The sequence below is a fragment of the Thermobia domestica genome, chromosome 9, assembly GCF_964235325.1.
Source record: "Thermobia domestica chromosome 9, izTheDome1.hap1.1, whole genome shotgun sequence".
In the NCBI taxonomy this organism is placed as follows: domain Eukaryota; kingdom Metazoa; phylum Arthropoda; class Insecta; order Zygentoma; family Lepismatidae; genus Thermobia; species Thermobia domestica.
In genome coordinates, this window is record NC_137462.1 from 205113283 (window position 1) to 205137428 (window position 24146).

Consider the following 24146-nt stretch of genomic DNA (forward strand, 5'->3'; position numbering starts at 1 on the left):
CTTACGTTAGACACGATACTATGTTTTCCAATAAGTATTTATCTCGTCAGAACCACACGGATGTAGTTATATACATACTAACTTCTTTTTTATTGTTTACTGAAGAGTAGTTACAAGTTTTGTGTTGTTACAGCGGCCGCTGAACCATCATCATTGGTGGGTGACTAAGCCTTCGTGGTAGATGACATAAAACATCATTTCTTTCACTTTCTTTTCCCGACCAAAAGATAAACTTTCTTTCTTCCTTTCTTTTCTGCATAAAGTGAAAGTTTCACGCCCGCTCGCTTGGATTTGACTTTGAAATATTAAGGCAAAAAATTCCTTGCAGAACAATGACACCTTCAACAGGACGGATGGTGATGATGACGACGAAGAAAGAAAAAAAAGATCAGATGAGGGAGGGGAAACTCAATGGATTTACCTGATGCATAAAATTCTTCTTTGTATTTCTCGCACTTTCCATTTCGTGATATGGTCACACAATGTAAGGCGAAAATTTGCAAGATTTTTTTTTTTTTTTTTTTTGCGATATTAGGGAGAGAGATCCTCTTTCAGGCGAATATATCCTTTCTTTGTCGAGCCTTTAAAATTATCCAGGTGTGGTTTTCAGCAAATGGGGAAATATCCGCTTTTAGAGGGCTCCAGGGAAGTGATATAAGATACTTATTAATATAATGAAAATACCTAAAAAAAAAAAAAAAAAATGCAACTTATTAGATTAATATGGGTTGGATTCATTTCGTCCACAGAACAGCTCTAATGCAATGTGGAATGAAGTCACAGAGGAAATGAATGGTAGCACGTAGAATATTACATCGTTCTGCATGCAGTGCATATATCGGTTCCGTGGACGAGGATGGAGGCGGAAATCTGTGCCGAACTCGTGTTCAGAAAACGGACCCACAGATGTTTGATATGCTGATGTCTAGGGATTCGGCAAGCCAAAAGAGGTATTGAACATCATTCAGATATTTCTTAAACCGCACCGCAACATTTCCAGCCGTATGAATGAATGCATTCTCATCCTGGAATATGATTCCTCAGAAACAACATAGAGCGCACATGGTCCCCTAAACTAGTGACATAATCACGGGACCGGTAAACTCACTGTGAAGAAAAAAGGATATTGCGGCCCACACCACATCACGGAATCCGCCAGCATATTTCACGGTCGGTACTCCGTATCATTCGTTTCTTTGAGCGTCCGCCACACTTAAGCACGGCCTATGGCTTGAAATAAGTTGAAGCATGATTCACTGTATCATTATTACACATTTCCAGTTATCAGCTGCTGTTATTGCATGTTCGCAGTACCATTGCATTGTGCTAAAGCGTTATGGTCCCTTGTCAGCTGTTTCGCAATTGCAATCCGACCCCGTAAGTCCATGTTGGGAAAGTTTTGGCGGACTGTGATTGTTGACATAATCTCGAGGTGCTGTTTGAGTTCCTCTGTCACTTGCACAGCACTCTGTACGACGGTTCTAAGTGACAATCCGGTTTAATGTTCGGCGGGATCTGTCCCTGAGGGCTTCCTTCCGCCTACTATTCCTCTTTGTCGCACTGATTTCGTCATGCTTTCTGAACATCGACTTCCACTTGTACACCGCCGCTCGCAAAATATCGGAAACATTTGCCACTTTCATCACACTCGCATCATAGAACCGAGCACCAACAATTTGCCTTTCTTGAAAACAATCCCTATTTTACAGTATCACTGTCTTCTCAACACACTACAATTCTATTTCTCCTCACGTTTACAGAGTTTGACCTAACACATCATTACCACCTTTGCGGTCGCCCTCTAATCGGTGCCAACTCCATGTATTCCCATTAAATTGAGTTTTTTTTTTTTTTTTTTTTTTTTTTTGTAAATCGTATTTATAAATGGCGAAAGTGTCAGTTCCTCACACTAATTTCTATAGTAAACAGTTACTCTGTCGCTTGCATGCCTGACGCTATTTGATGTCATTAGCGCAGATACTTTGCCGATTTGGAACTATTGTAAAGATTTAAATGCAACTTAAAAACTGCATTGTTTCAATTTAATTTTTTCAAAATTGAACAAGGTCCGCAACCAGATTTAGATTTGAACATTAGTATTTGTGTATTTCTACAGTAATATATTGCGACAAATTAACTGCAATTTAAACTGCATTGTTTCAATTTAATTATAAAATGGATGGTAATGGTTAGAGCTTGGATTTTTAGGTGCTGCATCTTTTTTTATTTTATTTTAGTTTTTTTTTTCTATTGAAGGGCCAATAATAGCTTGTCTTGCCAAGAGAACATTAGATAAACACTCCTAACTATATTTGGTTGCATCTTTTTGCACATTTTTTTAAAAATGTTACCACCTTTTTGCAGTTTTGAAAACTTTTTTTTTATATTTTATTTCCATAATAATCATACAAGGAACACCGAACATGTGCGACAGCACATTACTTTCGCTTTGGTGCAGTCCTGTTAAGCAAAATCTATTGAACAGAAAGTAAAGGGAGGTGATAATATCAAACTGACCAATCACAGCTATCATCAATTGGTATTGTTGAGTGTTTTTGTTCATACAAATGTATATTTATTTAGTGGTTGGATGGGTAGATTGATTGCTTGATTTGGACTTGATTGTCCGTAACCGAAGTTATACGAGAGGTGGACCTACGGTTTAATGTAAGATTCGAACCTCATGAGCTCTCACTCGGAATCAAACGTTAAGAGGCCTCATCCCGGCGAAATTAAAATACCTCTAATTTTACAGTAATTATGTGATATCTTCAAATAGATAAAAGATAATCGAAATGTGGAACAAGAGCGCCCTAGACAATATAATTAATGAGATACTGTTATCACGACTCAGTTATCTGTTTTCGATTTCGAGCCATTTTGAAAATCGGCATTTATTTTCGCGCTTCTAAACTGCTGAAAACGGAAAGCCACTAGGTGACTTGTGATAACGGTACCTCAAGCAAAATAATATTGTCTAGGGCGCTCTTGTTCCACATTTCAATTATCTTTTATCTATTTGAAGATATCACACAATTACTGTAAAATTAGCGGTATTTTAATTTCGCCGGAATGAGGCCTCTTAACCATATAGCCACGAGCCTTAGTTGGATTGGATTTAACTTCCAATTCAATACCAAGCATATATAAAACGTGGACTTGCAGACTAACGTCGATACGAACCACATGATCTTTCGGGGATCGAACCCGGGGCCCCCACGCCAAAGACGTGTACGTTACCCGCATAGCCAAGAAGTAGCTTCTAGCCATACTTAGTGACTGAATATACAGCCTCATTGGAAGAAAATGTGAAATGTTAAAAGTTATCTGTTTTAACAGTTTTCTAGACTTGTGACTTTATTGTGTTCTGTTACTTGTAATGTGGGTTCCTGTCATCACAACATGTTGTGTCCTCAGTTTGCGGATCGAGGAGGAGGCATCTAGATATAGACGCTAGTTACGAATATATTAAATAAGTAGCTGCAGGCAGACGACAAGGGTGGTCCTCCAGCTTGGGGGTTTGGCGTGAAGACAACAATTAAAAAAAAAAAAACACTCGTTCAGAAACAATCTCAAAAGGTTCGGATCAAGACTGATGGACCTCAGTAAAGTGAAATGGACATGATATTTGAAATATGGAATATAAGAAGTATTTATAGGGCAGACACGTTAAAATCCGTAACGCGTGAGATAGGGAAATATAGAATGGACCTAATAGGAATTCAGGGAGTTAGATGGGAGAAAAACGGAGCAGTAAAGTACGGAAACTTTACGTTCTTCACCAAGTAGGAATTAGGGTTTTTCGTTCACAAACGAATGTCAGCAATTAAACGGATTGAATTTGTTTGCTGATAGACTTTCTTATTAGGGATGGCCTTTTTCGAAAAATCTGTTTTTCGATTTTCGGAAATTTCATTTTTCGTTTTTTCGTTTTTCGCTTTTTTGAAAATTTTTTCGTTTTTCGTTTTTTCGAAAAATTTTTCGTTTTTCGTTTTCCGAAAAATTTTTCGTTTTTCGTTTTCCGAAAAATTTTTCGTTTTTCGTTTTTCGAAAAATTTTTCGTTTTTCGTTTTTCGAAAAATTTTTCGTTTTTCGTTTTTCGAAAAAATTTTCGTTTTTCGTTTTTCGAAAAATTTTTCGTTTTTCGTTTTTCGAAAAATTTTCGTTTTTCGAATAAAATTTCGTTTTTCGTTTTTAGTTTTCGAAAAAGTATTTTTCGAAAAAATGTGGCATCCCTAATCTCAAGATTAAAGAGATTCGCAGTCACGTCCGGATGTGTCCAACACTGGCACTAGTACCCGTAGAGTATATTTCTGATGGTTTGTTAATCAACATGGAGGCTGTCCGATTAGACGAAGAGTCGAAGTCTTCAATGATTAGGAGCAATGGCTGGAAAATCGAAATTTTTCTCCGGAAAGTTGGAATTGTAGCAGTCACAGGAATCGAACAAATAAAGCAGTAGAAGACTGACACAAATGCTTAAACAAAATATTATCCAGAACCCCTGCACATTTCCAGTCTTGTGAAGACTATTGAGGGAAGATTCTATATGTAATCATGTTTTCAGAAGAATGGAAATGCTGAGCATTACTCAAAAGAACGGAAAAGCCATGTATATGAAAGTTGACGATAGGATACAGTCAATACTTCATAATTTGAGAGAACATGTTGACCTGAGAAAATGTCTCAGTCGCTTGAGCTTTGTATGTACATAACCTTGAACAATTTCCTATGGGGGCGCGGTGGCTCAGTGGTAGAGCGTTCACCTCCGGTGCTTGGGGTCCCTGGTTCGATCCCAGCTCGCACCGTGTGGACCTTGTGGTGGACAAACACCGTGCTCGTGGGTTTTCTCGGGGTTCTCCCGTTTCCTCATTTCATAGCGTTGCACCATTTCATCCATTATTTTGCTCATCAGCATCTCCCTTAGTTACGCAGCCCCATTCGAGGTCCCTCGTGACTATATGTTTAGCGTATGCGTTTTCGGTTCGGGAGACCGGGTTCGATTCCAGCCTGGAGCTTAAGTGGTTTGTATCTCATGTTATGCTGAGTTCACGTCTCTATAGCTGAGTAGGACGCTAAACTAAAACCAATATCCTCATCATCATCATTTAAAGAAAGAAAAAAATGATTAATTAGGCTTATATTATATGGAACTTCTCCACTTTATAGTATAAAAATTTGAGATGGACCATTTATCTTGATACGCCCATGTAATTTTGAAACTAATTGACAAAAATGGCTGGAATTTTGTAAGATGCAAATAACGACAAGGGAACTCTGTCTAATAAACTCTGCAGTACCAACAAATTAATAGTGTTGCCAACATAATATAAAGTTATATTTTTAACGCCACTATGCCATGTTATTACATATCTCAAATCTAAATATTAAACGAAACCTTACAACACAAATTTGTTATTCAGTGTTGCAAATTAAGGACGCTGCAATATGACAAGCATCTAAACTTTAGAAACCTGATAATAGTATTAATAAAAGCAGAGGCGGATTCAGGACGAATTCAACGGTGAGGAAAGAAGGTAGTGAAAGATTCTGTTTTCTCTCTCACCGACTTTTGCAGCACTGGTGATTGTGAAACTCAGGGAGGTGAATAACCTTCCCCCCCCCTGGATCTGTCTATGAATAGAAGTGAGACGGACAGTGAAATGCAAACCCGAAATACCTTAGTGTCGAATACTATGACCATGGCTTATTTCGAATGAATACAAGAAATTAAAAATTAGACTTTTTTCGAAAAATTTCTTACATAAACAGAACGTCTAATCACGTAGGTGATTCTCAAAAGACGTAAACTTCTTGGAGCCGTTACAGCAATTTGATATCTCAAATCGTTGAGGAGATATGAAAAACGTGAATACTGATAGTGATACTCCTAAAAATGACGTATTTGGGGATTGTTCGTAATGTATCTTGATTCTCTTTGCTTTTATAACATTACAGAAACAGATTTTGGTACTTGTAATTACAATAAATTCTTGCAATTACATAATTTTAACCAGTGTTGCAAACTTTACCAATGTGTATCACATCTCCAGATCAGTTTGAGATATCAAATTGCTGTAAACTGCATTATGATCTTTACGTCCGTTGAAAACCTTCTATGTTGTTGGATATGATACTCATCCAAGCAGTTATCGAAATAAAATCTTTCTGGAAAAAAAGTCAAATTTTCAATCCCTTACGTGAAGACTAAGGAGCATGGAAGCTTCTCAGTTGCGGCAAGTGACTTGCCAATAATGGCAGAATACCTATGATGACAACTTTGTACCTATTTATTTGAAATAAATCATATCATGATCATAGTATGTAATGTGCTAATGTGCTGTGGATGTGCATGCCCCGTCCAAGTTATTATTTATTACTATTATAGAAGCCTAAAACATTTGGATCTTTGAAGGCCCGTGCTGGCCCACCGGGACACCGGGACATGTCCCGGTGCGCCCTCCCAAACATCTCATTATAAATAAAGGTACAACTTTTTTATATATATAGATCTAATAAATTCTTACATTTATTATTGCTAAAGAACTGGTGGTGAATACAGCGCGTTCTTTACATAAGACGCCCTCGCGAACTACATCAAAAATAAACAGTTTTATTTATTCTTCTGTATGGCACAATTTTGTACAATGAATACATACTGTTACTGTTGGTAAAAAACCCATGAAGGTTACAGTGCGCCCACTATATAAGGCGCCCTTGCGGAACCTCACCAAAGATAAACGGTTTTATTTATTCTTCTGTATGGCATAGTTCTGTACAATGAATGCATACTATTACTGTTGGTAAAGAACCCGTGAAAGGTACAATGCGCCCTTTATGTACGGCGCCCTTGTGAAACCAAATCAAAGATAAACGGTTTAATTTATTCTGCGGTATGACACTGTTCTATACAATAAATACTTACTGTTACTGTGGGTAAAGAAACCGTGAAGAGTACAGTGCGCCTTTTACGTAAGGCACCCTTGCAAAACAACATCAAAGATAAAAGTTTAATTTATTCTTCTGTATATTGGTGGATCCACGACCACGTGGGGGCAGAGGGGGCGACCGCTCCCCCAAAGGTATTTTACTTCCAGTTTACTTTCGGAAATAAAAATATTGTCTTTTCAATCTGGCCGATCCAATCTGTGTGACAAGCCTAGCAGAGTCTAATCAAAATGTATGGTACTTAATACAGACATATTTGAATTGTGAATACTTCTGTCCCTAGTTCCTTGAGACTGTCACCATAAGCCGCAAACGAGCGAGAATGATTTATTCGTTGAACGAACAGCTGTAGGAAGAAGGAAAGATGGATCACTCTTTGAACTAAAAATGTATATTTTAAAACTATATCCTAGAAAAAAATGATGTGTGATTCAAAACCCGAATCTTCAATTACGTTTACTTTGAATAAAGAGAAATATAGAATATTCAGCGCTCCTTACCGAAAAGCTCTCTGAATCTAAAAGGAGACTTTTCGGTTGGTTGATTGATTGATATGTATTTATGTCGTTTGTCAAAAGCGATGCTTTACAGAACGAGAACTAGAGTTTAAAGTTGGATCTGAACCACTGCAGTGCGTTCTATGTTCACTTACCTTGTATCAAACCACAGAACCTCATGCATCAATTATCAAAGGTATGTCCGCTAGCTACTACATCAACAAAGAACTGTGACTTTTGGGGTTCAACACGGAAACATTCATTGTGACTTTTAATGGCATTTCATCTTTTCTTAGGAAATAATACAAGCTACAAGCTGTTATTGTAATCATATATAAAGAAGTCGTCCTGATCTTCGCACAGGCCAAACCGCTTAAGCTAGAAACTTGAAATTCGGACAGTAGATAAGATTTTCGATCTAAGGTATCACTAAGGAAGGATTTTTGGGAAATTCAAAGAAAGGAAGGGGGAATGGGGTGGGAATTATTTTAATAAGATGATCATCTCTCCGAATCCCTTAAGGTTAGAAAACTGAAATTTTGATTTTGATTTCTCATTTAAAATAATGCGTTTCAACATTTTTTGATACTTCAGTAAAATGGGGAAAAGAGGTGTAAAGAAAAGGGGGCGGGGATTGCAATTATCATAATAAGATATCAATATCTAAGAATCTTTGAAGGTTAGAAACATGGAATTAGATATATGGACTTCTCACTTAAAACAATTCAATATATATTTCAGCGTTTTGTATTATTATTATTATTATTATTATTATTATTATTATTATTATTATTATTATTATTATTATTATTATTATTATTATTATTATTATTATTATTATAAGATGCCTATATTTCGGGATTCCTTACGGCTAGAGACATGAAAGTTGCTAATTTGATTATTCATTTAAAATAATGAAACATGTATTTGAGCATTTTTTTGCCACTTAACGTACAGTAGAAAGGCAAAAAAAAAAAAATAGGTGAGGGTTGACTAAAATGCCTTGCGAGGTGTTTGAATTTCGTGACAGCGTTTTAGCTCGATTCAATTATATGTATATGAAAGACACAGAAGGGAGAACGCAAAATATTGTGCCACAATACACGTAGAAGCATTTTCTACATTGTACAGGGCCGTATTCCGAACAAATTGGGGGTCTGGGAGCGAAATCCCACCTAGGTAAAGGCTACTATAATATAATTTTATTGTTGTTGTAGGCATACATGTTTCTAAATGCTGCTTTTAAGAAATTAATTAATAGAGCCAATTTCCAACACCCTCTTCCTCGTCTGGTCTTTTTTTTTTTTTTTTTTTTTTTTTACATACTCAATTATACCACTGCAAAAGCAGAGTATTCGGACAAAATACCCTATAGTGCACGTCTCCTTTAGCCGTCATGTCACTACCATGGAACGTTAAGCTCAAGCAACAAATCAAAATACCCTATGTATAGAGGTCTACACTTTTGTAATAGTATCCTATATTTGTCTTCTTGCTCTCTCCTGCTTAAGTTTAAAATTCCTGAATGTACCAGAAATTGAATTCCTTACACATTCATCTTTAAATGCATCAATTGAGTATAGTTGGGAGCTTTTCTTGAGAAATGAACTATTCCATGCACACATAACGTCAAGGCTTATCAATGACTCCCCAACTCCTCGTGAATCCTGGGTTCTATACCAATCATAGAAATGTTTTCTTCATCTTTGATACATCAGAAGATTTTGGTACGACTTATGTAGCCGCAATCTTAACGCGCACTTAAGAAAATGTCAATAATGTTGATAAACTGAAATCATGGTGAAATATTGAGTTTAGCAAAACGAAACGTAACGGAAATCCAACATCTTGCCCTCAGGAAATGTTCTTTCCATAGCGCCATAGATCAAAGATTAGATCAGAGAGACAGTGAAAAAAAAATGTCATGGATAGGGGTCGACGAACGTCAAGGCATTCTATTGGATAATGAAATTGATAGTTATATCAAACTTCATGTTTTCTTGCGATCACTTTAGTGAAACAAAGGGAAGCTATATTTATATACACAGAGGAGATATGGGAGAGGCTCGTGGCAGATAACAGGTGACATATAAATGCAATCGTCAATATAGTACTTTGTGTAAGTACTGTGCAAGACAGTGCATCTGATATATTGTGGTGACTAAGTGTGAAGTGAATTATGATACCGCCACGCCTCCGAAACGGAAGTTCGTATTTAATTTAACTCTAGAGAAAGAATATACTTTCATCATCATCATCATCATAATAATAATAATAATAATAATAATAATAATAATAATAATAATAATAATAATAATAATAATAATAATAATAATAATAATAATAATAATAATAAAAAATCGGGTCACAAAATATAATCTGAGAATCAGGTTTACGCCCCCCCTCCTCTCCAGCCCCGGATTCATATGTGTCCCATTTTTGCAAATTAAAATTCTGGTCACTTTTAGGCTATCTCATCTTCCAGAAAGCGAACCGCACCTCCAAACGATACCTCTGGATCCGCTAGTGCTTCTGTATGGCACAGTTCTATACAATATACATACTGTTATCGTTGGAAAAGAACCCGTCAAGGCACCCTTGCAAAACAACATCAAAGATAAACGGTTTTATTTATTTTTCTGTATGGCTTAGTTCTATAAAATGAATACATGCTGTTACTGTGGGTGAAGAACCCGTAAAGGGTGCAGTGCGTCCCGCGCATACAGCACCCTGCGAAACACCACGTTAGAGGGAAGTGGTTTTAATTGTCCTTCTGTATATCAGTTCTATATAGTAAATTCATATAGTCATTGGCGCAAATCCCGAGAGGATGAGGGGGACATGTCCCCAACCTTGGAACTACGGGGGACTGTCCCCTCAATAATTCGATTTGAAATGTGTTTTTGGGGGAGAAATGTGATGATTTGTGTCCGACTGCCACAAAGGAAAGTGAGATGAAATTGATGTCTCTTGGCTTGTTTCATTTTAAAAAAAGAATCGTATTCTATCATATTTCAAACTGAACTTCGTATCCTGGCGTATTTACGTCACACCAATCTGTATTAATTCAGCTCCCGTTACTTGGACACAAATTGCAATAAGTGTCAGAAAAGGATATGTGCCTCTCCTCATGCTGGAAAATTGTAACAGCTGTAGATAGGGCATAAATCCCGAGGAAATGGGGAGCCTGCCCCCCAATTTCAATATATTAAATTCGTCTTTAATTATTGTTAGTCTATTTATTTAATTCCTGTAACGATTCCTATAATGCTATTGAGATCATCATCATTTTTCTCAAATAATAGTATTCTTGCGTCATACATAATTTATTTTCTTTCTTCATAGTTTTGGGAAAGTCATTATTTAAGTTATTATAAAATAAGTGTCCTAAAATTTAATGCGGTCTAAGTAGAAGCATACCAATTACAAATATGCATGTATTCAGATTTCAGAATAAGTTCATGGCACTGATTTGTAATACTGATATTTACCACTATTTCATCTACATCGCCTGATATATAATATACATGTTCACCTCAGAAAGCAGATTCATTTGAGTCTCATCTGCCCCTTCGCCACCAAAAAAAGCCTTAAATCTGCCCGTCTCCCAATATTGAAGACAACTGTGCTCCCCCAGTTTCTTTGGGAGCCACCCTTGCACCGCCACTGCACTTTATCCGATTGTACACTAATGGAATCTATGACTAACAATAATGGACATTCACTTTTGCCCAATTTCAATCCGACATTTTGTTCTGGAGTATGTCTGTTTTTGCATTTTTCCGAAAATTTTCGGATGGTCATCGCTCCGAGGCATTTCTACACCCAGGTTGGTCTATACTTTTCTTTTTATCTTGGAGACAGGAATTAAATCTTCCAAAAGACACAGACACACACACACACACACACACATATATATATATATATATATATATATATATATATATATATATATATATATATATATAACGTAATCACGTTTGTATGAGCGCCCTCTTGGTAGACTTGTCCACCGCCCTCATTAGTAAGCCAGCACGGACCTGGATCTTTGTGGATGTTTGTGATACTATAGCATCCTTAGTTTGTAACAAAATTTCAGCCTTTTTTTATATTATTCTAAAAGTTACAAGAGTGTAAAGATAAATAGTCCACTAAGTGTGTTCGTGTCACGTTATTTTTTTATTTTTACTCTAAGAGTGTCAAACACGAGTATCCTCTAAATAAATCTTATCTACCCCACTCGGGGAGGGGGCTAGAAGATTCAAATGACACCAATGTACAATCACTTACCTCTGTTTCTTTTGTGGCTCCATCTCTGGATCACCCTCGGCCTCAATAATCTCTTCCAGTGACTGCTATCTTGATGTTTCCTGTATAACACCAACGTGTCGTGATCTTAAATGGTACCACAAGCCAGTCGTTGAATTTCGATTGTGGATAATACTTCGACAGCAATTGCATTTTGAAGAAACACCATCATTTTCACGAGTGAAATGTTCCCATATATTCGACTTTCCCATTGTAAATACTTCCCGAAAATATCTCTTCTTGCAGTTATCTTATATAGTTCGAAACAAGCTCTGCGTTGGTAACTGATATAATGAACTCAGTTGGGTATTCCTCATAACGAACTAATGCTTCTCCCACTAGGCCAATAAACATACCAGAAGTGTTGATATCGTAGGACACGTGTCCTTTCTCTAAACAACAATCTTTTATTGTTACCAAAATATTCAGTCACAGCGAATACGAAACCACGTACCGTATCAACAAAGGCGAGTACGAGATAGCTAGCTAAAAGCAGTCTCAAATAGCTATTACGATTAGAACACGCCGCATCAGCGAAATAAGATACTATTCAATTTCAGTCAGGGAGTAAAGCTTATCTGTATGTAATGATGCGTTTCTTTTCTTTTGTTTATAACTTCAATCAAACCAGGCAGGGAAGGAAATGTTGCTCTTTCGCAACTTCAAATTTCTCATCAGTTTCGTTTCGTCCCTTCGTGTTCCATCTCCTTCTGTTTCGATTTTTTTCGTTTTTCGTTTTCCGAAAAATTTTTCGTTTTTCGTTTTTCGAAAAATTTTTCGTTTTTCGTTTCCGAAAAATTTTTCGTTTCCGAAAAATTTTTCGTTTTTCGTTTTCCGAAAAATTTTTCGTTTTTCGTTTTTCGAAAAATTTTTTGTTTTTCGTTTTCCGAAAAATTTTTCGTTTTTCGTTTTTCGAAAAATTTTTCGTTTTTCGTTTTTCGTTTTCGAAAAATCCATTTTTCGAGAAAGTATTTTTCGAAAAAATGTGGCCATCCCTATTTCTTATTCTTTTAATACTCTTAATTTTGAGTTCTTATATGTGATATACTGTACTAATTCTTGTACTGTCTAAATGAATATTTACACTTCAAATTTGCACTTTTTTAAAAATTTTGCACGTTTTTTCGCCTTTTTAACCAAAAGTTTGCACCTAAAATTCCTAGCTCTAGTAACAATTTTGAATCTGAAAGTGCTTAGTTGTTTATTAAGAAGTTTGGTTTACCGAAACCTCTTTATATATATTAACCTGGTCCGTGCGTCCGTCTGTCAGAAAAACAAATAATCCCAAAAAGAACTTGATAGATTATCACCAAATTTGGTCAGAATGTACAGTGTCAAAAGTTAGTATTGAGTTCGATTTTGGAGCCGCTATTCAAACCGGAAGTGGTAGAAATAAATCATTTTACGTTGATTTTCTATAGAGCAAAAATGTAACAGATAACGAGAAGCAACTTTCTGAAATAAATTAACCATTTCAAGAATAGACTTGACCTCCATCTTTAACTCTCTATTACTCTGTATAATCGGAAGAACTTGAAATCCACTAGAACTTCTGGTTTAAAAATTTATCTATAAATACATAGAAAAGATGCGATAAGAGATAGCGAAAAGCAGTTTTCTAAAATCAATTTGGAATTCTAAGAATAGGTACTACATCCCCTCTTAACTCCTTCAAACTGAAAGTGTCAAAAATCAACTATGTCTGGTTTTAACGTTGATCAACATAGAATAAAAACCATAATAAGTAGCAAGAAAGGATTTTCTGTAATCAATTCTGCATTCAAGAATTATTCCATCTCCACTCTAATCTCTCTTCTAAAACCAGAAGTGGCAGAAATCAACCACTTCCATTAAGAAGAACCGATTTTTTGCAATCAGTATACTCCCCAGAAAATATCTAGGGCTGCGAGGTAAACTATTCCAAGTTAGAAATAAAAAATGAAGCTTTCCTGGCGGCGAATATTATAGAGATGTTCTCGGAATATCAGCCAGCTGAAGTCCGACGATAGAGCCGACGTTTCAAGAACTGACATCGTTCTCGTCTTCAGGGCGATTATACTGAGACCAATCAATGAATGAATCAATCAATCAATAATAACTTCACTCTGCCAAGCAGGCAGAGACGGGCCTCTAGCAATTGTTGCTATTTTGCCCATGGCTTCTTCTCATTTTTATGGCAGGTTGGATTACGATGAAATCCGAAACAAGTCACACTGGAATTCTGCTCTTGATGTTCTTTGAGTGCGTTGCCGATGTTGTGCTATGCCGATGTTCATGAATCCTCTTCTGGGGAAGTGGTCCTGTACCTGGGCTGGTGGTGTCTTCTGCCGTTGATCTGATTGTGAAGCACTGACATCCAAGGAGATTGCCAAAGAAGGAAACACTTTGTATTCAGTTCAAAAACATTGAGTGTGAATTGTATTAATGCTGAATGTGTTTTTTGCTGGTTGGGATTTATGGTGTAAGATGCGTCTAAGTGATGGTAGGTGTAGGGCAGTGTTGGGTAAGTTACTTGTAAAAATGTAATACGTTACAAGTTACTTTACTTTCTCTTCAAATGTAACGCGTTAGTAACGCGTTACTTGCCTCAAAAAAGTAACTGTTACTTTACTTCGAAAGTAACGCGTTACTAACGCGTTACTTTTAAGTCCGAAACTTTCAATATGTGGAAAAAATCTTATTACTTCACTTTTCCGTACTGCTATTACTACCGCTATTATTATTATTATTATTATTATTATTATTATTATTATTATTATTATTATTATTATTATTATTATTATTATTATTATTATTGCACGTTCTGAATCGATTTATGTAAATGCAAGGACAAATTTTTACTTGACAACTATATGAACATTTTAATGTAATGTAACATTGACTAAAATGCCATACTGCGTTACTCGTAGGGATGGGCATGAGTGAATTCGAGCAAGTTTTCTTTGAAACTCGATTCGACTAGAAACAGACATCTTTAAGCTCGACCCGAGAACTCAGCTTGAAAGATTTTCTCCAACTTGACTAGAATTCGGGTCAAGTTTCGAGTCGAGTCGAGTCAAATCTGGTGTATAGTTTCGAGTACTCTCTTCAAGCATCTTACATAGACAATATAGTTATTATCAACGGTACAACTACTACTACAACTTCTCCTTCTTCTATTATTATTATTATTATTATTATTATTATTAATAATAATAATAATAATAATAATAATAATAATAATAATAATATAGCAACACTGTGTATAAATATGAAAGATAGGCGGTTTATATATGAATACTAAAAAAGTAGTTGATTGCCAACCTCGGTAGTCGTGAAGTCTAGGAGTAAAGGACATAATTCACGAGCTTCTGAATTTGGGTTGAGGGTCTAGGTTGAGTATTTGGGCTCGAGCCAAACGTTGTTAAAAGTTATAGGGCACGGGCCAAATATCTTCAAAACTGCTCGGCCCGGGTTTAGAATTGTCAACGACTCGAGGAGATCGGCTCACAGCTCATTCACTATCGACTCAAACCGAGAAGTGAGCTGAGCCAACAACTCACCCAACCGAGTCGGCTGGAGCCCTTCACTCAGTTGAGTCGAACCGAGTAGATGGCTTATCCCAACCAAGCCAACTCGAGCCGATGGTTCACCCCAAGCGAGCCGGCTCGAGCCATCAGCTTAGTTAAGCCGAGCCGAGCTAAGCTTATTATAAAAAATCTCTCGTAGTCTCGCTATCGAGACGAGACGAGATGCAAGCAGTGCCCCCTCTCGTGAGCAATACTAAAAGTATTCCATATTACTGCTTAGCTTACATTTCTCATGGCTTTCGCTTTACAGTGTAATCAGCTCATGATTTCAAAACGAGTTAAAACGAGCGAGCCACTTATCAAACTCGACTCGACTCGAAACTCGACGCCAAAAACAGTGAATCGGTTCGGAACTCAACTCGAGAATATTACTTTTGACTCGACTCGAAACTCGACTTGGATTCGAGTCGAGTTTTAGCTTGACTTGTGCCCATCCCTATGCGTTAGAAAAAATGGTTGCTTATTATTATTCTGCTAAACTAATTATATAATAATAACAATGTTGCTATGTAAAATTAAAAATACAGAATATAGAGAAACATTACACTACAACTGACGAAATGAGAACATATGAACTGGGAGTGAATCAAAATTGCCAATAACTCTAAGATCGATACATGCTTTTTAAAGCTAGTTGTTCCAAACTCTATAATCAACGGGACTTTAGGATATGCAAACTGATCTAAAAGAACCCTAATATTACATACCATCAACATTACATCAATAAAGTAGACCTGCTCATCAGAACACCGTTTATTCATATTAAACCCTTACTGGATGTCGTTCATTATGGCACCCTAATTGTTGATAAATATTTCCCACCGGGGCACCACTTTACTTTTAAATTCTGTTCAGCAGTGGCGTACTTACGATTTTGTTTCGGTGGGGCTTTGCCTGAAAATGTGAAAATTCTGCACGATATTTTATATACTTTACTATAGTAAGTAAAGCAAGGATAGGAATGGCGAAAGAAGCCTTTAAAAGAAAGAAAAGTCTGTTTTGTGGGACCTTGAACAAAGAGTTGAGAAAAAGACTCATAAAATGCTTCGTGTGGAGTGTTGTGCTGTATGGGGCGGAAACGTGGACATTGCGTAAGGGTGACGAAAATCGACTGGAAGCCTTCGAAATGTGGGTGTGGAGAAGAATGGAAAGAGTTAGTTGGGTCGAGCGGAAAACGAATGAGAGAGTGTTAGAAATGGTGGGTGAGAAAAGAACACTTTTAGATATTATTAGGAAGAGGAAGAGAAACTGGTTGGGACATTGCCTAAGAAGAGATTGTATCATGAGGGACGTCCTAGAGGGTATGGTGGCGGGAAAGAGAGGGAGGGGCGAAAGAGACTACAATTAATGGATGATATTAAAACAGAAAGATCATACGCGAAGACGAAAAGGTTAGCGGAGGATCGAGGAGCATGGAAGCTTCTCAGCTGCGGCAAGTGACCTGCCAATAAAGGCAGAATACCTATGATGATGATGATGACTATAGTAAGTAAGATTTCGGAGGGGGGGCTTAAGCCCGGAAGCCCCACCCCTAAATACGCCACTGCTGTTTACCATCATCTTCAGCTTTTAAGAAAAAGTATTCTTTCAAATGTTCGAACGATAAAATATTTTCGTTCTCCATCTTTATAAAAACAACACCATTCAAAGTAAACTAGACTACCATTACCATTGCACTCGTAGTTCACTCACTGAATGTATTGATTTGGAGCTGTCAAAATCTAAGACAAAATCTTCCAGGTGCTTGAAATCAGTACACGTGATTTCCCTGAGGCTGTCCTCATCTTCCAAAAGCAGCAAGTGGCACTATATTTTGTTATGTAAATAAACAAATCAAATTGTATCTATGAATGGATTTGCAAGCCTACCAACTTAAAGTTCGTAAGGCGAAACGGGAAAATGCACATCGAGATTCCCGTTCCGCCTTGCATTAAGATGAAAAGTGATAACAGGTTTTACATGCTAATTTCATTGCTAGAGGTCATAAGGCGAAACGGGAAAAGGCGAACAGTGCAGGAATTGTCGGTCACTGACATCGCTCATGCTCCATTGTTCCATTCTGAGAAATACACTTACAGGAAATAACATTTGTTTCCGAAAAAAAAAATGTACATATATTGTAGTTACTCATCCGAAATGTAACGCGAAAAAGTAACGCAAACTAGGTACGTTACTTAAAAATTTGTATCGCGTTACCGTTACAGTTACTTTGGAAAAAATGTAACGCGTTACTGGAAAACGTTACTTAAAAAGTAACGCGTTACTTGCGTAACGTTACTTCCCAAGACTGATTAGAACTGTAACAAATCAACTCAGGGATCCCGAAAACTATGTATCAGACACTAATTCGTTTTCGATTATTTTTACGAAAGGATAGGTACATGCCGAAGATACCTCGCGATTGAGGTCAGAAGGTTTAAGTCGCGGTCGCTACCTTGATGTCTAGGTCGCGATGGACGAAGGGTGCACATAGCGAGGAGGTCGCACCCTCGCTGTTAAGTTCTCAGTTTAAGGAGAAACATTGCTGTGGCGCATGTGAAATTATTCCGTCAGTGCATAAAAATCACTGCGAATCTACATTTTGAAATTGAAAGGACCAGTTTATAAACAAGGATGGACGCGAGACGAGATATGAGAAATACCAAAGTCTCGTCTCTTGTTTAGCAAAAATATTTGTCTTATTCATCTATGAATATTCTAAATCAAAGACTTACCTTTTATTCAATTTTCCGTGAAGAAGTGCCCTCGTTCAGCACTCAGGCTAGAAGTCGTTTCCCAGTAAAATTTAATAAATAAATCAGGTATGTCTTCGGGTTTCGAGGTGGAGGAGGTATTAACTGCAGCAAATGAAGTTTCGGCACTGCAATTCCATTATTCGACTTTTCCTCCCTATGGATACGTGCCTGTCTTTACAGGTATTTCTTTACCTTATATCAATAACGAATTTACAAGAAACCCTTTATTTTAATCTCGGAATTGGGGGGCGTGCAGTTTTTAAGCATAGATATGATTAACAACAATCGATAGATATGATTAGCTTTTTTCTTTATAAATTCTACAATTTACGGACTTCAGCCCGAAAGCGCCCTCCCTGTGACTGCCACTGCCTTATATAATAATAAGCTATAGTATAATTCTCAAATAAATAACTTATCTGACATTCCCATTTCAGTTGCTATGTTCTTCCACTCTCTATTTAAAACGTGCCTATTATGGTATTGTTTGTTTTTCTTATTCCATATTGCTGGAACATTTCTCATTATTTCTATTAATATGTCTTTCATAATCAAATATAATAGTGCAGCAAAACCTCTCGAGCATAGACACACACAATCATCTGCAGACGAAATTCTAAACAAATGAAGATTTTATTCCGTGTAGCGCTTCAGGGAAAGCCAATGAGAACACAAAACACAGCGATGCTTCCGCTGAACATCGATGTAAAAAACAAAATCAATAGTTCATCATCGTGACCATTAATTTACCCTCGCGGTCGACCTTTAGGTCGCGATGTAGCGTACATCTTCGGCATGCGCTTACCCATTTGAATCCATGTGTTTGTGCCAGTATCGAGGGTGCGACCGCGACTTAAACTTCGACCTCGATCGCGAGATATCTTCATCATGTCCCTACCCTTACTATTCCCCTAAGGGATGTTAATAGAGCCTAAACTTGAACTTAAATGCATGGTGGGTGTCATTGTTCATCTCAGTGACCTTGTAAACTATGGATTCGACACTTTTTTTTATGTTGGAGAGTGTCCGACTTTCCACCAGGTGCAATGGAATAGCATTGCAAATTTCGCTCGCTATCAAATCGAACAGGGTGGTGTGAATACTTGCTCGAAACTGTTACATGCTACAGCTTATTGTTCATTCACTAATTACAGGATTCCCAGCCAATGTAAGAATTTTTGATTTTTCACTTTTCGAATAAGCTGATATTACTAGCAGAAATGGGATGAAATTAAAATACGGGACATTTGCCTGTCCCGACTAAATTTACGGGGACGTGGGACACGGCCCCAAAATCGGGACTGTCCCGTTTTTTGTACGGGACGTATGGCAGGCTTACCAATAAGCCTCTTTTAAGACGTAAAAGACAGCCCCATTTAAAAAGGAATGTCCCTTAGAAAAATTTGTTGGCTACTACACCGCTGTATGTATACATAGAACCGTGTTTACGCATGATGTGAGGCGACCAGTTTTTTTTTTTTTTTTTTTCACACTCCAATTCTGGAATTTTCAGAAATTATAATGTATGCATGTATGGATATGACATGATATTTTTACATTTGTTAATCTTCATGCAACAAGAATCTCGCTTGGTGGTAGTTAACATTTCAGTTATGGATTTATATTCATTATCTTCTTCCAATGTTGAACTGTATTCTTTTATCCTAATTCAAAACCTTTCCTTTGTTGATTACTTTTACAATTACTGTCAGATTTCAACACTTATTAGTCCACTTGAAACATGATTATTCGCTTCAGTTTCAAATTTTCTACACCGAAATTTTTATTGCTATTAAGACGGCGGCATTTTTTTTAATGCCTCAGGGCAGCAAAAATGTTAATTAAATATGGTCGTATGTATACATCAATATTCAAGAACACGTATCAATCAGTGACATATTGAATTGTTTTGTATTTGATTAATTGGTTTTGTTTTTTTTTCTTTCGTCCGATCTCCAGAGCTAGTTTTTCAAGCTCTACAGCCCTAAATACTTACATAAAGAATTGCACAGAGTAATTGCGCCATTTCCAGGCTTAACAGTGTTTATTTTTAGATACAAGAAAGAATGCGTAATGCAAGAACAAAGCTTCAAAAGGCGAATGTGTCTGCTGTTGACGCTTGGCGTACCTTCTAGTACATTCTTTATTACTTCATGAGCAAAGGAGTGTGTGATAGGAGGCGGAGGGAGAAAGAATAAAGCAAAAATATATCAACTACTTACTTCATGGTAATTTCCTTCTGTACTTGACCTTGAAGAAACTTGCTTCTTCGAGGCCGCCATGTCTGGTTGGCGTCATACTCAACCTTTTCCTTCTTCTTATCCCGCCTTCTCCTCACTCCTCTGTACGTACTTAAGTACTTTCGCACCTAAAAATTTCTTTAACATGGTTTGTACCCATTGCTTTCTCCATAGTTGGCTTTGAAAGTACATATGCCATCAATTAAAGTATTTTTGCTTTTCAATTTATTTATTTATTTATTTATTTATCAATTGAGTGGGTAAAATATTCTCCATTAACACAGTCCTACAATTGTAACTATTTGAAATATGCTTGTGTATTCAATGTTTATTCTCCATAGAACTAATATATTTTAAGATTTAAAACCAGGGAACTTACAAAATATAAGATATTGACACGTTAAATTTAGAACACGATTTATTTATAAAATGTATACAAGGTGAGCCGAAAACTCCTTTAAAACCCCTATGCATGTGAAATATAAGCGCTCATCCTCTACGTTTTTCTTTGCAGACGGTTATCCAATTGTACAGGTTGCAAAATATATAAACGCTAAAAAGATACAATAAAGAGTAAAAATATTTTCCATTATTTATATTAATGGTAGATAATTATTTAACAAATAGCATCAACCACTACTGTAAAAGTAATTTCCTACTGTCATTAATCAATCAAATGCGTATATGTATCCTAGTATCCACAAGCGAGGGAGCGGAGTTACTGAAAATTAAAATCCCAAAGCCGCCCCTGGATACATGGCTGATAAGTCACTGCATTCCGTGAAAAAACGGATTGTAAAGAGCACTGGAGTTTATCAGCTACATCACATAGGGAAATCACTAACAAACATCTAAAGAAATTATGCCACACAGCTTAACAAACCTGCCTCACCCAACCAAACGCTGTTGAGAAAGAAGAAAGTTCTTTTTATTATTTTTTTTAAACAAGTTGCAATGCTGCAGAAAACTTCACACTGTTCTTGGAAGCGAATTTTTTTTTTTTTTTTAAGCCATATATATCCAGACTTCAAGTGAATTTAGGACAGAATGGCAGAAGGACAAAATGGCAGGGGACATAATGGCAGGAAATAAAGGCAGGAGGACAAAATGGCAGCGGACGAAATGGCAGGAGGACGAAATGGCAGCGGACAAAATGGCAGGAGGACGAAATGGCAGCGGACGAAATGGCAGGAGGACAGAATGGCAGGAAGTTAATTTGGCAAAATTATAACTCCTAGGGCTCGTATTTTTAGGTTTTACCTATTGTGTTTGTTAGTAGGTAACGGTTCTCGATTTATTCATTTCTACCTCAAATGTCCAAAGCATATAAATACAACTAAATTGAACCAAGAGCGTAAACGAGGGTAAATATCAGTTATCCATGTCTTAACTTTTTTCTTAAATTTATTTCTTTTTAACCATCTTCCAATTGATATCTTGGTTTTATAATAATTCTAAGCAGTACAACTTTTATTTATGAACGAAAAAATTTTCCCGTGGACTCCCTCTGAATTTCTCTCAGGGTCTAGCTACCATGTGACAAAGAATTAAATCTACTAACTGCTTTCACACACAATATAATTTTGAAACTTGGGAGCCTAGTGGTATCTTTGTGTCTGTAGTATGTAATAATGCTGATACGTTATTCTCTTGAACATCTTAATGGTATTTGTCGTTTGACTTCAGAAGACTGAGTTAAGCCTGCAAGTACAAGTTGCCTATAGTTAAAACATATCAGGTGTACGATCTTGTTTAATAAAACCTGTCCCTCCCATCCTCTATCTGAAAAGCCCTATATTGTTATTCACATATGAAATTCAAAGACAAAGGTCTTTACCCAGTCATATTTTTATTTCAAGTGTAAGTATAAAAATGTGCTACGCATGGTTGCAAGAGGCTAGGTTTTTTTTTTTTTTTTTTTTTTTTTTTTTTTTTTTTTTTTTTTTTTTTGTTAATACTGAACTTAGGTACCTAATATTGGAACTAATTTTCTTCATGAATTGATGTAAGAAGCGGCCGCGTGATTTTCGACCAATTATTTCATCACTGGTATCTATGAGCAACGAGATAACAACAGTGGAAGACAAACTTCGTTCTTCTCAAACTTGATACTTTGAAAAACTTATGAAAGTAGTTTCGTTATCCAAATACATATTCAATCAAACCAGTTTCAGAAGTAGCATTAATCTTATAATAACGTAATGGCTGTAAGAGTTACCGGTACCCTGAAAATGTATTTTGTATGTTTTCTTTTTTACGTAATTGAGAGATTTTTTCTGAATTTCACTGGAGTTATGAGATACCTTAAATTATCAGGCATTCCACTTTAATCACTCCCCTTTCATCCCCAATGCGATATTGGGTATATTTACAGCTTAGTGCAGCTTAAAGGAATCATGATCGTGCATATTTGATTTCTAACTTGCTTGCTCATAGCGTTGCCCTCGAGACGAGATGAGAATTCAGGTTTTGTCGTCTCGTGTCGTAAATGTTTGTAAAAGTCTCGTCTCTTTTTGTAAATTTATGTACAAAATGTGTCCTGATTTCCGTCTTAGTTTCATGTAGAATTTATCAGAATTCTTCCAGGTTACGACGAGTCCACGAAAGATTGATGTAACGACACTTAAATCATATTTATTAATGAAGTAAATTGTGTAATGACTTGCGTGTCTTTAAACGTTGATAAATGCTCTTTCTTGTGTTCATACTATTACCTTATCAAATTGCATATGACATATATACAATTAATCATATGACATATATACAATTAATCGGATCTAGGAAAATTCGGTGTAGGAAAATTCGGTGTACAGAAAATACTGTGTACGGAAAACTCGGTGTGGGGAAATTCAGGTGTAAGGTAGATTCGGTGTAATACGTATTGAATATTACCACTTACGATAATTTACGACACTTCATATTATGAAAACGAAAACCATAAAATGTAACGAATAAAATGCTATTACCTATTTCAAGAAAAGCAAATTTATTATTATTATTATTATTATTATTATTATTATTATTATTATTATTATTATTATTATTATTATTATTATTATTATTATTATTATTTTGCCTTGAGTCCAATATCTGTTTCATGTCTTTTGCGGGGTATTACTATGAACTACTTTTCATCACACAATGAATCTGATACTTTTTGTCAGAAATAAAACAATTACAACTATAAGTTCAGAGAATAGTTATAGGAACAACTAAAAGCACCACTTTGCCTCACGTTCTGCCCCAGACAGAAACATAATATGGTTGTTAGTGAATAAATTGCAGGAAACAGGATCGCTTCTGAGGAAGACAGGGAAGGATCGGACCTCGCTGGCGGATGTTGTGGAAGATGTCAGTTACCGACTCTAAGTCACCCAAGAAATCTCTATTCAACATGTGATTTATGTGTGTTACCACTAACACTTAATTTGTATTCTTCAATTTCGCTTCAAATATCCAATATCTCATTCGAACTGTAACTTACAATGGCGAATATTTGCTGTTTTTCTTGCGGCCTGCTCTATATTGCCCCAGATGAATTTAAACCAGTAAACATAGTCTCATAAATCTCCCATCCTTCCTTGATGATTTGCAGTAAACCGCATGAAAATAGGTCTTCAGTTAGAAATTCTAGAGCCAAATGAAATCCGTGAGTTTTGAAAGAATCACTCTGTATATACATATGTAAGATGCAAAAATATATTGATCAAAAAAGTCTTAGTGGAAAGGGCAATATAAAGCAGGATGGTTTTATCAGATAATAGTCGTACAAATAGTTGACTTCTCCTCCAACCAGACACTTTAGTTTGTTTGTCTTAAGTTAAGGTAAACAAGTACTGCAACCCTATT